This window comes from Megalopta genalis, chromosome 14 (assembly GCF_051020955.1).
Source record: "Megalopta genalis isolate 19385.01 chromosome 14, iyMegGena1_principal, whole genome shotgun sequence".
In the NCBI taxonomy this organism is placed as follows: Eukaryota; Metazoa; Arthropoda; class Insecta; order Hymenoptera; family Halictidae; genus Megalopta; species Megalopta genalis.
In genome coordinates, this window is record NC_135026.1 from 18,930 (window position 1) to 36,312 (window position 17,383).

Consider the following 17,383-nt stretch of genomic DNA (forward strand, 5'->3'; position numbering starts at 1 on the left):
ATCTCCCGCGTCGGACGGCTGCGAAGATTCGCAGCGATTTCCACCTCGTCCGGAAGCGGGTCGACCGATCTCCCGGGCTGCGGCCCCGGGGCCACCGGGTCAAAAATTGCCGCGATGAGGCCCCTGTTGGCCTCCGTCAGCTTACGTTTCGCCTCATAGAGGCCAACGTACTGACCAGTAGTCGGCGGTCTTCCCCTCTTCCTCCCTGTTGAGGAGCCAGGGGCGCTCTGCGAAGAGCGGTGAGAGGAGACCGAGTGGTCGGACTCCTCTCCCCCATCGCACTCGCCAAGGTCCACAGCGGACCTCTCTCTGCCGCGTGTTGCGGGAAGTTCCCGCAACACCGACCCATCCATGCGCTCGAGGCGCACGCTAGCCACGCGCGCCTCCTTCTCCCTCTCGTTTCCCCCCTCCCCGGTTTTTTTTATTTGTGAACAATCCATAGTTGATCCCACGAGAATGGTCGGAAAAGAGGTCACCCCGGGTAGAGCCGCCATACCCGGGGAAGGCTAATACGCCCGGGGGGTCGCCGGGTACCCCGGGGTTGTCCGCTAACGATTGGTGCACCCACCAACCATAGCTGGCGCTTACTCCAGCTACGCCCTCATCACCGCGCAACACTGCTTGGGGCTAGGGATTTTTTAGAGAGGTTGTCATCCTCGCGGCCCGGCCGGCTAAGGCAAGACCCCCGTTCCTGTAAAACATGACCACAGGTTTACGGTATGTGTCCTACTTTTAGTAGGCCCCTCACCTCAAGCCACTCCAGCTAGGTAGAACCTGCCAGGGAATAAATTCCCCGCTGGCACAGCCTTGAGGATCATTAGGGCACGAAGCCCGCCCACCACGACAAGGTAGCGGACACGGGGGGATACTAGATCTCCTGCTTTAAAATTTTGAGGGTTTATTCGTTTGTCGTAATAATGTTTCGATCTGGTTTTCGCTGCAATCAAATTTTTTCGAGCCGATAATTGTAATTTGTTTATCGTAGTGTATAGTTCTTGGAGAAGTCTGCGTAGGTAGGCTCTACGTTTTCTCTGACACGATTGTAGCTGCTAGGTTCGCGAGCAATTCTACCAAAAATTAGTTCATGAGGAGAAAACTTAGTGCCTTCGTGAACGGAAGTATTGTAGGAAAACATTGCTAATTCTAACCAGTCGTCCCAGTTAGACGAGTTCGTTACATATTGTTTGAGATATTCTATTAAGACGTGATACGACCTTTCGATGGAACCATTACTTTGCGGATGATATGCGGTAGTTTGATAATGTTTTATTTTAAATTTCTTTGATACTTGTTTCATTAAATTTGATGTAAAGTTAGAACCTTGATCCGTTAATATTGCCCTGGGGGCTCCGAATCGGCATACTAGATGTTTGATAAAGGCATCTGCTATATCCGCAGATGTGGTTTGATCTAAAGGTACAGCTAAAGAATATTTTGTCAGTAAGTCCTGCATGGTCAGTTTGTATCTATTTTTTCTTTTTGTTTCTGGTAAGGGACCGACTATATCTAAACTGACCTTATCAAAGGCGTTACCCGGTGTATCTGTTAACACCATGGGTTGCCTTGTTTTTATTGTCGTTAGTTTTTTTAGTTGGCATTCATTACATGTTCGGATGAAGTTCCGAATATCCTTTTTTATTCCATCCCAATAAAATTTTTGTCGAATTCTATGGTATGTTTTCGTTTGTTACGTCCCGCGAGTCTCGACGCGAAAGATATATTATATATCGCGCGATTACCGCGGCTAAGACGCAAAATCGCAACTTTAGGGCACGCGACGCGGTTCGTTCGCGTATCCGCTGGGCATTCACGAATAACGCGCTGCGACGGGTGTACAAGTTGGAGTTCTAACCTTTCGTTGGACCTTGATCGGTCGTTTGATCGCACGCAAGCTCGCTGTGGTCCTCAGGGTTTCCGGGGTGGAATCTGCTCTCTCAGCACGGTCGTAGATTGGTGCTCGATGCTGGTTTCAGAAGCTGGGTCGGCGACGAAGGTGTGAGCGATGACTTCGATGACCCGTTCTGGATACTGGTGTTTCGGACGATACTGCCCGTAGATGAAGGACTTCGCCAACTTTTCCAATTGGTGACGACGACCGGCGCGTTTCGGCATTCGTTAACGTTAATAGGCAATGAGAAGAGAGGCGGTCTTATTCCTGCTGCGCCCAGATCATTCGGGGTGAGATCGGTACGAGCGCTTCGGGAATAATATCGTTATTGTATTGCGCATTCGTGCAGAGCATTCGGGGTGAGCTCGGTACACACGAAGGCGGAATGGATTCTAGAGAATTAAGTATGGATATACGAATATGTTGCCGAATAGGGAGAGAGAGTTAGGTAGCTAATGATTGTTGAATGTAGTAACGATTAAAAATAATATATTCTAAAATACTACGATACAAGTACTTAATAGTTAACGCGGTGAGTTGAGGTTGAATGAGACTTGGAATTAGAAATTGAAATGGAAGAATGGCTTGCAGGAGGGGACGACTTCCCTCGCTGGAGCCCGGAATGAGTCTGCTGCGTGGTGTGTCTGTTCTGAGCTCCTCTGGTCCTCGGCGGCCATGTTGCCGATGGGTGCTGGTGGGGAGTCGCTGTGGTGGGGCGGTCGCCGGAGAGGGGCGCTGTGTATTCTGCAGCGCGCGCGGTGGATCGGCGAACATAGTAGTGGGTTGATATGATGGTAATTGGTGACTGGTCGATAGCGGGGTGACGGTTGGTAACACTGATGGTTTGCGAATACCGGTAACCGATTGGTAACATCGGTGGTCGGTAATGGGACGACGGTCGGTAACATTGATGGTCGATAATGTCGATAACCGGTCGATAACATCGATGGTCGGTAATGTAGGTAAACGGTCGATAACATCGACGGTCGGTAATGTTGGTAACCGGTCGATAACATCGACGGTCGGTAACAGAGCGATGTTCGGTAACATCGGTGGTTGGTAACAGAGCGATGTTTGGTAACATCGGCGGTTGGTAACAGAGCGATGTTTGGTAACGTGTAAAGATTCTTTAAGTGTATAAATGGGTTATATGTACGACGTGTTTCCTTAATCTATGCAATTATGGTAACTTAACCTACGCAATACGTCGTAGGACGTAACACGTTATACCCTTGTGTCCTCCAATTTCAGATGCGTGATTTTCGTTTATAATACTTAGTCTTTCTGTTACTGGAGGTATTGTGATTTTACCAGTACATACGGTTAAGTTTACATTCTGGTCTCTAAATATTTCTTTAAATTCGATTAGTATGTACTTCCAAGGGATGTCTTCTATATTTTCAGTTTTGCGTATTGAGAAATATTTCAGTTGTAGTTCTTGTGCTACGTCCAATAAAGAGGCCAGACAATTGGTAACATTTGTAGGTTCAATAGGTGCGTGATTGTTGGCTATGACCGGCAATGCTATAATGTAAAATGTTTCGGTAGGATGAAGCCTGGCCCGTTCATATGTTAGATCGATAAAAGTTCCCAATTGGTTAGCTTCTTTTAATTCCTTTGCACCTTCGTCGATTGGATTGACGTTCATGTCAATGAATACGACCTTGTGCGTTTTGCTCATGTTCAAGGGCTCGCGGCTTTCAGTTATGTGCAAATGCGGGTTGTGCTGTTGGACAATAGTCGTTGTCTCGTCGGGGTTGCTCAAGGGGCTTATATGTTCCCAAAGCACGTCTCCTTGAATAGGCGTTATTTCCATGTCGTTGGTTATTAAATTGTCCTCGGGTACGTCATCAAACAGTCTGGTGGCTATCGGTTCGAGCGATGATTCTTCTATTTCCGGGTGGTATGGTACTGGTGCTGGTATAGGTGTGGACAAGTCGTCGCGTTTCTTGCGTTTTCTCGTGGCGTCGAACATGGGTGAATCGTCCGATGAGATGTTTAGGTCAGTCTTTTTCTTCTTTGTATAAATGTATTCTTCTTCTCTTGCATCTTCGAATGATATGGAGGCTGTTCTCTTCCTGGCTGATTTCATCTTATCCACACGTTGGATAGGTAGGCATTGTTCGGGTGGATTTCTCGATAAAGCGTCTGCGTTGGCGTTGGCTCTGCCTTCCTTATATTGTATTTTATATTCGTATTCTGATAATTTTAATTTCCATTTCCACAATCTTGAGGTTGGGTCTTTGATTGAATGTAGCCATACTAATGGCTTGTGGTCCGTAACTATGTTGAATGGTCGTCCGTATAGGTACGGTCGAAAATATGTAGTGCAGTATACAATCGCAAGACATTCCTTTTCTATGGTCGAATATTTTTGTTCGGCAGGATTTAACACACGGGAGGCGTATGCTATGGGTAGATCTTTGCCTACCGTCCCCTGACTGAGTACACCTCCAATAGCATATCCGGACGCGTCAGTTGTTAAGTTGAATGGTTGATTGAAATCCGGAAATTGAAGTATTGGTTCTGTTACCAGGGCTTCCTTTAAAGTTTGGAATGATTGTTCCTGGGCTTCTCGCCATTTGAATTGGGTGTCCTTTTTTAATAGGTCGGTGAGAGGTTTAGCCGTTGCAGAAAATTTTTGGATAAATCTGCGATAATAACCAGCTAGTCCTAGGAATTGTTTAATGTGTTTTGGGTTTCTTGGTTTTGGGAAATTTTTCACTGCCTCGATCTTTTCGAGGTCTGGTTTTAGACCGGACTCTCTAATAATGTGTCCTAAGTAGGCAACCTCATGTCGTAGAAACTCACATTTGTCTGGTTGTAGAGATAGGTTGGCTTCTCTTAGACGATTCATCAGCTTGTTGAATTTCATTTCATGTTCTTGTAGGGATCTGGAGTATAACACAATATCGTCTAGATATACAAATAATTCTGTCCCTTGTAGTTCAGACAGAACGCTATTCATTAGCCTTTGGAAGGTGGCTGGTGCGTTCTTTAAGCCGAATGGCATTCTTTTAAATTGGAAGTGTCCAAATGGTGTCGAAAATGCTGTTTTGTGTGCATCCTCTGGTGCCATTTTAATTTGATGGAACCCAGAAGCTAAATCGAAAGTGGAAAAGTATTTGGCGCTTCCAAGCTGATCGAGTATTTCCGTTATATTAGGTAACGGGTACACGTCATTGATTGTTTTATCGTTGAGGTTTCGGTAATCGATGACTAGGCGCCATCGTTTATTTCCTTGCGAGTCAGCTTTTTCGGGTACAATCCAAACCGGAGAGTTGTATGGTGATATAGATGATTCCACTATATTTGTGTCTAGCAATTCTTGTACTTGTTTGTTAATTTCCTCTTTATGTACTGGGGGAAATCTATATTGTCGTGTGTTTATTGGGATATCGTCTGTTGTTGGAATTTTGTGCCGAGATATGTTGGTTCCTTGTAGTATTTCCCCTGGGATGTAAAATCTGTCTGCGTTTCGTTCGATTAGTTGTAATATATTCTTTTTTTCTTCCAAGTTCAGATGATCCAGTCTTAGTAATTTTAGTATTGCTTGGAGACGATCTTAATGGCATATTGTCGTTGTAAAGCATGTTTTTATTTCTTTACCCTTGAGTTCTTTAAATTGTTGCAGTTTAACCACGGGTATGTCGAGCACATAATCCTTTAACGTAGTGTTAGTTGCTCGGATATGAGCTCGTCCGTTACGGTTGGTTACGATCGCTTCACCGATGAATATACCATTTTCTTTGGTTATGAGAGGTATATAACCTTGCTTTTCTTCCGAATTTATTATGGTAACCGTAATTGCCAGTGATGTTCTTTTTGGAATTGTTACTTGTTGGGGTTCATAGAATGGTATGTAAGTGTTTCCCCAATTTAAATGTTTCCTAGAGTAGTCAATTGTTGCTTGATAGGTTTGCATGAAGTTGGATCCTAAGATTCCAGATTGGTCTATCGGCATCTTATCACTGACAACGTGAAAGAGTACTGGATGACCTGCTATCCTGATTTTAACAGTCCCTAAGGTGTCCAGGATTTCGGCCGAGATTCCTCTAATGTGAATGATGTCGTCAGTGTTGATGTCGTCAGAACCGGATATCATGCATTCTTTTATTAAATTAACTTCTGACCCAGAATCTACAAGGAGTGTAACAATTCCGTGTATGTCGGGTGAGCTGATCATAAATGTCGGTGTGTTGATAGTAGAGTCTAATTGAACAGTGATAGCTCGCTTAGGTCTATCTCTGCGTTTTCCTCTAGCGTCGATTGTTTGCTTGGGCCTTTGGTCTTCTGTATTATTGATTGCGTTTGTGTTGATGGCCCAGGCACCGGAGATACAGGTTTCTCCGTGGTAGCTGGTTTTATTTTCATGACTGAACGGCGCTGGTTCGGGTTCGCTCCCTTGGGTGCGCCTGAATTCCCATGGGAGAGGGGTTGGCGTTTCCCGTTCGTTGATTGCTGTATGGAACTATTTCGCCAGAATCGATTTTTGCTTTAAATTTGTAGCAATCCTTGATTAGGTGGCCTGGCTTTTTACAATAATTGCAAGAGATTTGTTTGGTTAGAGAATTAGGATCATTGCTTGAATTTTGATTTGGTTCGAATCTCCTGGGCGGTAAGGTGGTATTCCAGTGAGGTTTTTGTTCAAATGCTTGTCTATTTGGATTTCGATGTTGGCTTATTGGTTGTCCGTAATTTCTGTGATCTCGAAATCTAGGGTTGTAGGTCTTAGTCCTTTCTTCCTCCACCTCGATTTCTTTTGTGATTTTGATTGCGATGGTGTATACTTCTTCTAGGTTTTTGTAACCTTCTAGCTTGATCCTGATACTAATTTCAGATGGGAGTCCTCTGATGAAACCATCTATCACTTCGCTGCCAATAATTTTTATTAAGGCTTCAGGCAGACCCTTGTAGTTTGTCCGTTCGCCGTCTATTATTGCCAATTTTAAATCTTTAACACGGCTAATGTAATCAAGTATAGGTTCGCCGGGTTTCTTAAAAATATTGCCTAATTCTCCTTTATATTGGTTAATGGGTTTGTGCGGTCCGAACATTGCTTTTAATTTAATACCGAACTGTTCTATTGTCGTTAGATTTGAGTCTTCTATAGCCATTAGTGCATGCCCCCTTAACTTATTAGTGAGTAATTTAACTAAATATGGTTCTTGGTTTTCCGGAATCATTGTTTTAGCTCGATCACATGCTGTTAGAAATTGAAATATGGACGGTTTGTAGCCATCGAAGACTGGAACGGTCTCCAGCGCGTCTTTTACATTAATGGGATTGTCAATACAATCAACTGGGTCAACCGTACTAAATATTGGTGCGGGGACAGTGCGCTTTGGAAGTGGGGTCAACACTTCCGATTTGGTTAAGTAGTTTGCTTTTAGAACATTCAGTGCATCGTTGATTTGTTCTAACTCTGATTTAAATTTGGTAAACAACGCATTGTTTCTTTCGATTCCCTCTTGGGCAATCAACAATGTTTCTAATTTCCCATTAAGCTTGAATACAAGATCGTTACTTTCCCTCGAATAGGTTAGTTCTTCTAAAATTCTATTTATTAGTTCAGTTGAAATATTATTATCGTCGAGGATTGAGTTAGTATCATCGCGACTGGTTCCGGGTTGATCCATATTGAGAAAAAAAAGAAAGGAGAAAAAAAAACAGGCAACAAAACGATTGGGTTTTACTTTTTTGGTACTTTTGTGGTGAAAAGCCTTCAATTTCTGCGATCAATCCCACCGCGCTGCCACCAAAAAATTTCTATGTTACGATCGTTGGTATTGAATGAATGATTAAATGGATTGTTCGCAGTTTCGAACCCACCTGCATACACCGGTTGCAGTTCGGGAAATTGAAGGTAAATAAATTGTTTTACCACTCATCCAAGATATTAGTGTATAGGTTTATTGAAACGAGTGAATATATATTTAACAAATTTGCATTAAAATCTTCCGGGTCCCAATCGGGGTCGCGATAATTCTCGTCGGCGAACAGTTTCTCTAATTCGTCGTAGTTCGCCCGGTCTTTATCCGATACTGGATCATAAGCTTCTACCGACGGGAGAGAGTCTGGGAACGGATCAGGCCTTAGGGATACTTCTACCAGCACTCTCCCTATATCACGGAGCCTTTGTTCGTATTTTACGCTAAATTCCCGTTGGAGTGCGCGGATTCGTCGGATGGCTCTAGTTTTGCGTCCCCCTCGACGTTTATTATTCGCACGTTTCTTGGAACCATTCATCTAAAGATTATTATTTTATTCATTAAAAATATGTATATATTTTGGATTACTATTATTATTCTCTCAGAATTATGAACTTTAAGCGTCACTTGGACGCAGAGAGGGTTGGAAAGTATAAGCGTCGCTTGGACGCAGCTAGGTCGGCACGTATAAGCGTCGCATGGGCGCAGAGAGGGTTGGAAAATATAAGCGTCGCTTGGACGCAGAGTAAGTGCCAATCCAGAGAGGTAAATAATAATAGGAATCACACTTGGTTAATATTGAGTATAGTAATAAAATCGAAACGTTCGAATGCGGGTTGAATTATTTTTAAGCAATGAACTAATTTTAAAATAATATAAACTCGGTGTTAGAACTAAGAACCATGCACTGAGTTTTACAATGTTTTTTTATAAGTACCTTAGCGTATGTTATGCGACGTTAGTTGAATTATTATTTTCGATAAACTGTTCGGTAGACTGGTGTTCGATAAACTCGTGTACGGTAGACTCGTGTTCGGTAGACTCTTTGGCCACTGTGTTTGGTAGACTGAACTTCTGTGGACCTCGCCAGTGTTTTTATAGGGTGCAGCCAGTGGTCAGATCGGTGGGGGTTCCTGTGTGACTGCGTCTTCGCGGCCTGTCCCGCTGCATTCCATTCCCATCTTGATTTTGCAGGTGTGCCGACTGTTATCGCAGTCACGTCCGCTGCATGGGACTGAGTCTTCGAGGCCTGTCTCGCTGCATTCCTTTCCTATCTGCATCCGCTGGCGCGCGGGTCCTTATTGCAGTCACGTACGCTTCGGTGGAACCGAGTCTACGTGCCTCTTCTCGCTGCGTACCATTCCTATCTGCATCCGCTGACTCGTTTGGTTCACTTCCAGTTGAAGCTAAATCATATATATCGCAGGTATTTGAAGCTAAATCATTTGGTTCGCATGGATTTGAAGCTAACTCGTTTGTTTCGCTTCCAGTTGAAACTAAATCATTTATATTGCAAGTATTTGAAGCTAAACCATTTGTTTCGCATGGATTTGAAGCCAAAGCTTCTACCTCGCATTGATTTGAAGCTAAATCATGTGTTTCGCATGAATGTGAATCTAACTCGTTTGTCTCGCTTCCAGTTGAAGCTAAATCATTTATATCGCAAGTATTTGAAGCTAAATCATTTGTTACGGATGTATATGAAGCTAAACCTTCAACTTCGCATTGATTTGAAGGTAAATCATGTGTTTCGCGTGGATTTGAAGCTGACGCGTTTGTTTCGCATGCTGTTGAATCTAAATCATTTATATCGCAAGTATTTGAAGCTAAATCATTTGTTTCGCTTGGATTTGAAGCTAAACCTTCTACTTCGCATTGATTTGAAGATAAATGATGTGTTTCGCATGGATGTAAAGCTAACTCGTTTGTTTCGCATGCATTCGAAGATATATCGTTTATATCGCAAGTATTTGAAGCGAAATCATGTGTTTCGCATGAATGTGAAGCTAACTCGTTTGTTTCGCACGCATTCGAAGCTAAATCGTTTATATCGCAAATATTTGAAGCTGAATCATTTGTTTCGCATGGATTTGAAGCTGACTCGCTTGTTTTGCCTCCAGTTGAAGCTAAATCATCTATATCGCTGGTATTTGAAGCTAAATCATTTGTTTCGCATGGATATGAAGCTAAACCTTCTACTCCGCATTCATTTGAAGCTAAATCATGTGTTCCGCAAGGATTTGAAGTTACCTCGCCTGTTTCACTTCCAGTTGAAGCTAAATCGTATATATCGCAAGTATTTGAAGCTAAATCATTTGTTTCGCATGGATTTGAAGCTAAACCTTCTACTTCGCATTGATTTGAAGCTAAATCATGTGTTTCGAATGATTGTGAAGCTAACTCGTTTGTTTCGCCTGCATTTGAAGCTATATCACTTATATCGCAAGTATCTGAACCTGAATCATTTGTATCTCATCGATTTGAAGCTAAACCTTCTACTTCGTATTGATTTGAAGCTAAATCAAGTGTTTCGTATGAATGTGAAGCCAACTCGTGTATTCCGCATGCAATTGAAGCTATATCGTTTATATCGCTAGTATTTGAAGCTAAATCATTTGTTTCGCATGGATTTGAAGCTAACTCGTTTGTTTCGCTTCCAGTTGAAGTTAAATCATTTATATTGCAAGTATTTGTAGCTAAATCATTTGTTTCGCATGGATTTGAAGATAAACCTTCTACTTCGCATTGATTTGAAGCTAAATCACGTGTTTCGAAGGAATGTGAAGCTAACTCTTATGTTTCGCATGCATTTGTAGCTAATACTTCAACTTGGCATTGATGTGAATCTAAATCTCGTGTTTTGCATGGCTTTGAATCTAACTTGTTTGTTTCGAATGCAGTTGAATCTAAATCATTTAAATCGCAAGTATTTGAAACTAAGTCATTTGTTTCGCAAGTATTTGAAGCTAAATCATTTGTTTCGCATGGATATGAAGCTAAACAATCAACTTCGCATTGATTTGAAGATAAATCATGTGTGTCGCGTGGATTTGAAACTAACTCGTTTGTTTCGCCTGCAGTTGAATCTAAATCATTTATATCGCTATTATTTGAAGCTAAATTATTTGTTTCGCTTGAATTTGAATCTAAATCATTTGTTTCGCATGGATTTGAAGCTAGACCTTCAACATCGCATTGATTTGCAGCAAAATCATGTGTTTCGCATGGATTTGCAGCTAACTCGTTCGTTTCGCCTGCATTTGAATCTATATCACTTATATCGCAAGTACCTGAACCTGAATCATTTGTTTCGCATCGATTTGAAGCCAAACCTTCTATATAGCACTGATTTGAAACTAAATCACGTTTTCCTTATGGATTTGAAGCTAACTCGTTTGTTTCGCATGCATTTGAAGCTGACTCATTTGTTTCGCATGGATATGAAGCTAAACCTTCTACCTCGCATTGATTTGAAGCTAAATCATGTGATTTGCATGAATGTGAAGGTAGCTCGTTTGTTCGCATGCAGTTGAATCCAAATCATTTATATCGCAAGTATTTGAAGCTAAATCATTTCTTTCGCGTGGATTTGAAAGTAAACTTTCTACTTCGCTTTCATTTGAAGCTAAACCATGCGTTTCGCATCGATTTGAATCTAAACCTTCTACTGCGCACTGATTTGAAGCTAAATCATGTGTTTCGCATGGATTCGAAGCTAACTCGATTGTCTCGCTTCCAGTTGAAGCTAAATCATTTATATCGCAAGTCTGTGCATCTAAATCATTTGTTTCGCATGGATATGAAGCTAAACCTTGTACTCCGCAGTGATTTGATGATAAATCATTTGTTTCGCATGGATTTGAAGCTAAACCTTCTACTTCGCATTGATTTGAACCTAAATCATGTGTTTTGCATGCATTTGAAGATAAAGATTCTTCTCCGCATTGATTTGAAGCTAAATCATGTGTTACGCATGCATCTGAAGCTAAACCTTCTACTCCGCATTGATTTGATACTAAATCATGTATGTCGCATGGATTTGAAGCTGACTCGCTCGTTTCGCTTCCAGTTGAAGATAAATCATTTATATCACAAGTATTTGTATCATTTGTTACTTATGGATTTGAAGATAAACCTTCTACTCGGCATTGATTTGAAGCTAAATCTTGCGTATCGCTTGGATTCCAAGCTAACTCGTTTGTTTCGCTTCCTGTTGAAGCTAAATCATTTATAAAGCAAGTATTTTTGAAGTTATATCATTTGTTTCTTATGGATTTGATGAAAAACCTTCTACTCCGCATTGATTTGAAGCTAAATCTTGCGTTTCGCATGAATTTGAAGCTAAAACTTCTTTTCCGCATTGATTAGAAGCTAAATCATGTGTTTCGCATGCATTTGAAGATATACCTTCTATTCCGCATTGATTAGAAGCTAAATCATGTGTTCCGCATTCATTTGAAGCTAAACCTTCCACTTCGCATTGATTTGAACCTAAATCATGTATTTTGCATGCATTTGAAGATAAAGCTTCTTCTCCGCATTGATTTGAAGCTAAAACATGTGTTACGCATGCATTTGAAGCTAAACGTTCTACTCCGCATTGATTTGAACCTAAATCATGTGTTTTGCATGCATTTGAAGATAAAGATTCTTCTCCGCATTGATTTGAAGCTAAATCATGTGTTACGCATGCATCTGAAGCTAAACCTTCTACTTCGCATTGATTTGAACCTAAATCATGTGTTTTGCATGCATTTGAAGATAAAGATTCTTCTCCGCATTGATTTGAAGCTAAATCATGTGTTACGCATGCATCTGAAGCTAAACCTTCTACTCCGCATTGATTTGATACTAAATCATGTATGTCGCATGGATTTGAAGCTGACTCGCTCGTTTCGCTTCCAGTTGAAGATAAATCATTTATATCACAAGTATTTGTATCATTTGTTACTTATGGATTTGAAGATAAACCTTCTACTCGGCATTGATTTGAAGCTAAATCTTGCGTATCGCTTGGATTCCAAGCTATCTCGTTTGTTTCGCTTCCTGTTGAAGCTAAATCATTTATAAAGCAAGTATTTTTGAAGTTATATCATTTGTTTCTTATGGATTTGATGAAAAACCTTCTACTCCGCATTGATTTGAAGCTAAATCTTGCGTATCGCATGGATTCAAAGCTAACTCGTTTGTTTCGATTCCAGTTGAAGCTAAATCATTTATAAAGCAAGTGTTTGTAGCTATATCATTTGTTACTTATGGATTTGAATATAAACCTTCTACTTCGCATTGATTTGAAGCTAAATCTTGCGTTTCGCATGCATTTGAAGCTAAATCATTTGTTTCGCATGGATTAAAATTTAACTCGCTTGTTTCGCTTGCAGTTAAATCTAAATCATTTATATCGTAAGTATTTGAAGCTAAATCATTTGTTTCGCTTGGATTTGAAGCTAAACCTTCTACTTCGCATTGGTTTAAAGCTAAATCATGTGTTTAGAATGAATGTGAAGCCAACTCTTTTGTTTCGCATGCATTTGAAGATATATCGTTTATATCGCAGGTATTTGAAGCTAAATCTTTTGTTTCGCATGGATATGAAGCTAAAACTTCTACTTGGCATTGATTTGAATCTAAATCTCGTTGTTCGCATGGATTTGAATCTAATTTCTTTGTTTCGCATGCGGATGAATCTAAATCATTTATATCGCAAGTATTTGAAGCTAAATCTTTTGTTTCGCATGGATATGAAGCTAAAACTTCTACTTGGCATTGATTTGAATCTAAATCTCGTTGTTCGCATGGATTTGAATCTAATTTCTTTGTTTCGCATGCGTATGAATCTAAATCATTTATATCGCAAGTATTTGAAGCTAAATTATTTGTTTCGCTTGAATTTGAATCTAAATCATTTGTTTCGCATGGATTTGAAGCTAAACCTTCTACTTCCCCCAATTGATTTGAAGCTAAATCATGTGTTTCGCATGGATGTGAAGCTAACTCGTTTGGTTCACTTCCACTTGAAGCTAAATCATATATATCGCAAGTATTTGAAGCTAAATCATTTGCTTCGCATGGATTTGAAGCTAAACCTTCTACACCGCATTGATTAGAAGCTAAATCATGTTTTTCCCATGGCTTAGAATCTAACTCGCTTGTTTCGCTTCCAGTTGAATCTAAATCATTTATATCGCAAGTATTTGAAGCTAAATCATTCGTTTCGCAAGTATTTGAAGCTAAATTATTTGTTTCGCATGGATTTGATGCTAAACCTTCCACTTCGCTTTGATTTGAAGCTAAATCACGTGTTCCGATTGAATGCGAAGCTAACTCGTTTGTTTCGCATGCATTCGAAGCTATATCATTTATATCGCAAGTATTTGAAGCTAAATAATTTGTTTCGCATGGATTTGAAGCTAAACCTTCTACTCCGGATTGATTTGAAGCAAATCATGTGTGTCGCATGCATTTGAAGCTGACTCGCTTGTTTCGCTTCCAGTTGAAAATAAAACATTTATATCTCAAGTATTTGACGATAAATCATTTGTTTCGTTTGGATTTGACTATAAAACTTATTCTTCGAATTGATCTGAATCTAAATCATATGTTTCGCAAGTATTTGATGCTAAGTAATTTGTTTCGCATGGATTTGAAGCTAATCCTTCTTCTTCGCATTGATTCAAAGATAAATCATTTGTTTCGCATGCATTTGAAGCTAAACCTACTATTCCGCATTGATTAGAAGCTAAATCATGTGTTTCGCATGCATTTGAAGCTAAACCTTCCTCTCCGCATTGATTTGAAGCTAAATCATGCGTTTCGCATGGATTTTAAGCTTAATCATGCGTTTCGCATGGATTTTAAGCTTACTCGTTTGTCTCGCATGCAGTTGAATCTAAATCATTTATATAGCAAGTATTTGAAGCTGAATCATTTGCTTCGCATGGATTTGAAGCTGAAACATCTACTTCGCATTGATTTGATGCTAAATCACTTGTTTCGCATGGATTTGACGCTAAACCTTCTACCTCGCATTCAGTTGAGGCTAAGTCATGTATTTCGCATGGATTTGAAGCTAACTCTTTTGTTTCGCATGCCGTTGAAGCTAAATCATTTATATCGCAAGTATTAGAAGCTAAATCATTTGTTTCGCATGGATATGAAGCTAAACATTCCACTACGCATTGACTCAAACCCAAATCGTGCGTTTCGTATGCATTTGAAGCTTAATCATCTGTTTCGCGTGGATTTGATTCTAACTCTTTTGTTTCGCATCCAGTTGAAGCTAAATCATTTATATCGCAAGTATTTGAAACTAAATAATTTGTTTCGTTTGGATTTGAAGCTAAACCTTCTACTTCGCATTGATTTTAAGCTAAATCATGTGTTTCGAATGAATGTGAAGCTAACTCGTTTGTTTCGCATGAATTTGAAGCTATATCGATTATATCGCAAGTATTTGGAGCTAAATCATTTGGTTAGAATGGATTTGAAGCAAAACCTTCTACTCTGGATTGATTTGAAGCTAAATCATGCGTTTCGCATGGATTTTAAGCTAACTCGTTTGTCTCGCATGCGGATGAATCTAAATCATTTATATCGCAAGTATTTGAAGCTAAATCATTTGTTACGCATGGATATGAATCTAAACCTTCAACATCGCATTGATTTGAAGGTAAATCATGTGTTTCGCGTGGATTTGAAGCCAACTCGTTTGTTTCGCATGCAGTTGAATCTAAATCATTTATATCGCAAGTATTTGAAGCTGAATCATTTGTTTCGCTTGAATTTGAATCTAAATCATTTGTTTCGCATGGATTTGAAGCTAAACCTTCTACTTCCCCCAATTGATTTGAAGCTAAATCATGTGTTTCGCATGGATTTTAAGCTAACTCGTTTGTCTCGCATGCGGATGAATCTAAATCATTTATATCGCAAGTATTTGAAGCTATATCATTTGTTACACATGGATATGAATCTAAACCTTCAACATCGCATTGATTTTAAGCTAAATCATGCGTTTCGCATGGATTTTAAGCTAACTCGTTTGTCTCGCATGCGGATGAATCTAAATCATTTATATCGCAAGTATTTGAAGCTAAATCATTTGTTACGCATGGATATGAATCTAAACCTCCAACATCGCATTGATTTGAAGGTAAATCATGTGTTTCGCTTGGATTTCAAGCTAAACCTTCTACTTCGCATTGATTTGAAGCTAACTCATGTGTTTCGAATGAATGTGAAGCTAACTCGTTTGTTTGCCATGCATTCGAAGCTATATCGTTTATATCGCAAGTATTTGAAGCTAAATCATGTTTTTCGCATGGATTTGAAGCCAAAGCTTCTACCTGGCATTGATTTGAAGCTAAATCATGTGTTTCGCATGAATGTAAAGCTAACTCGATTGTCTCGCTTCCAGTTGAAGCTAAATCATTTATATGGCAAGTATTTGAAGCTAAATCATTTGTTTCGCATGCATTTGAAGCTAAACCTTCCTCTCCGCATTGATTTGAAGCTAAATCATGCGTTTCGCATGGATTTTAAGCTTACTCGTTTGTCTCGCATGAAGTTGAATCTAAATCATTTATATAGCAAGTATTTGAAGCTGAATCATTTGCTTCGCATGGATTTGAAGCTGAAACATCTACTTCGCATTGATTTGATGCTAAATCACTTGTTTCGCATGGATTTGACGCTAAACCTTCTACCTCGCATTCAGTTGAGGCTAAGTCATGTATTTCGCATGGATTTGAAGCTAACTCTTTTGTTTCGCATGCCGTTGAAGCTAAATCATTTATATCGCAAGTATTAGAAGCTAAATCATTTGTTTCGCATGGATTTGAAGCTAAACATTCCACTACGCATTGACTCAAACCCAAATCGTGCGTTTTGTATGCATTTGAAGCTTAATCATCTGTTTCGCGTGGATTTGAATCTAACTCTTTTGTTTCGCATCCAGTTGAAGCTAAATCATTTACATCGCAAGTATTTGAAACTAAATAATTTGTTTCGCATGCATTTGAAACTAAACCTTCTACTTCGTATTGATTGAAGCTAAATCATTAGTTTCGCATGGATTTGAAGCTAAACTTTCTACTTCGCATTGCTTTGAAGACAAATCATGTGTTTCGCATGGATTTGAATCTTGCACGCTTGTTTCGCTTCGAGTTAAAGCTAAATCATTTTTATCGCAATTATTTGAAGCTAAATCATTTGTTTCGCATGGATTTGCAGCTAACTCGTTCGTTTCGCCTGCATTTGAAGCTATATCACTTATATCGCAAGTATCTGAACCTGAATCATTTGTTTCGCATCGATTTGAAGCTAAACTTTCTACTTCGTATTGATTTGAAGCTAAATCAAGTGTTTCGTATGAATGTGAAGCCAACTCGTGTGTTCCGCATGCAATTGAAGCTATATCGTTTATATCGCTAGTATTTGAAGCTAAATCATTTGTTTCGCATGGATTTGAAGCTAACTCGTTTGTTTCGCTTCCAGTTGAAGTTAAATCATTTATATTGCAAGTGTTTGAAGCTAAATCATTTGTTTCGCATGGATTTGAAGATAAACCTTCTACTTCGCATTGATTTGAAGCTAAATCACGTGTTTCGAATGAATGTGAAGCTAACTCTTTTGTAGCGCATGCATTTGTAGCTAATACTTCTACTTGGCATTGATGTGTATCTAAATCTCGTGTTTTGCATGGCTTTGAATCTAACTTGTTTGTTTCGAATGCAGATGAATCTAAATCACTTATATCGGAAGTATTTGAAGCTAAATCATTTGT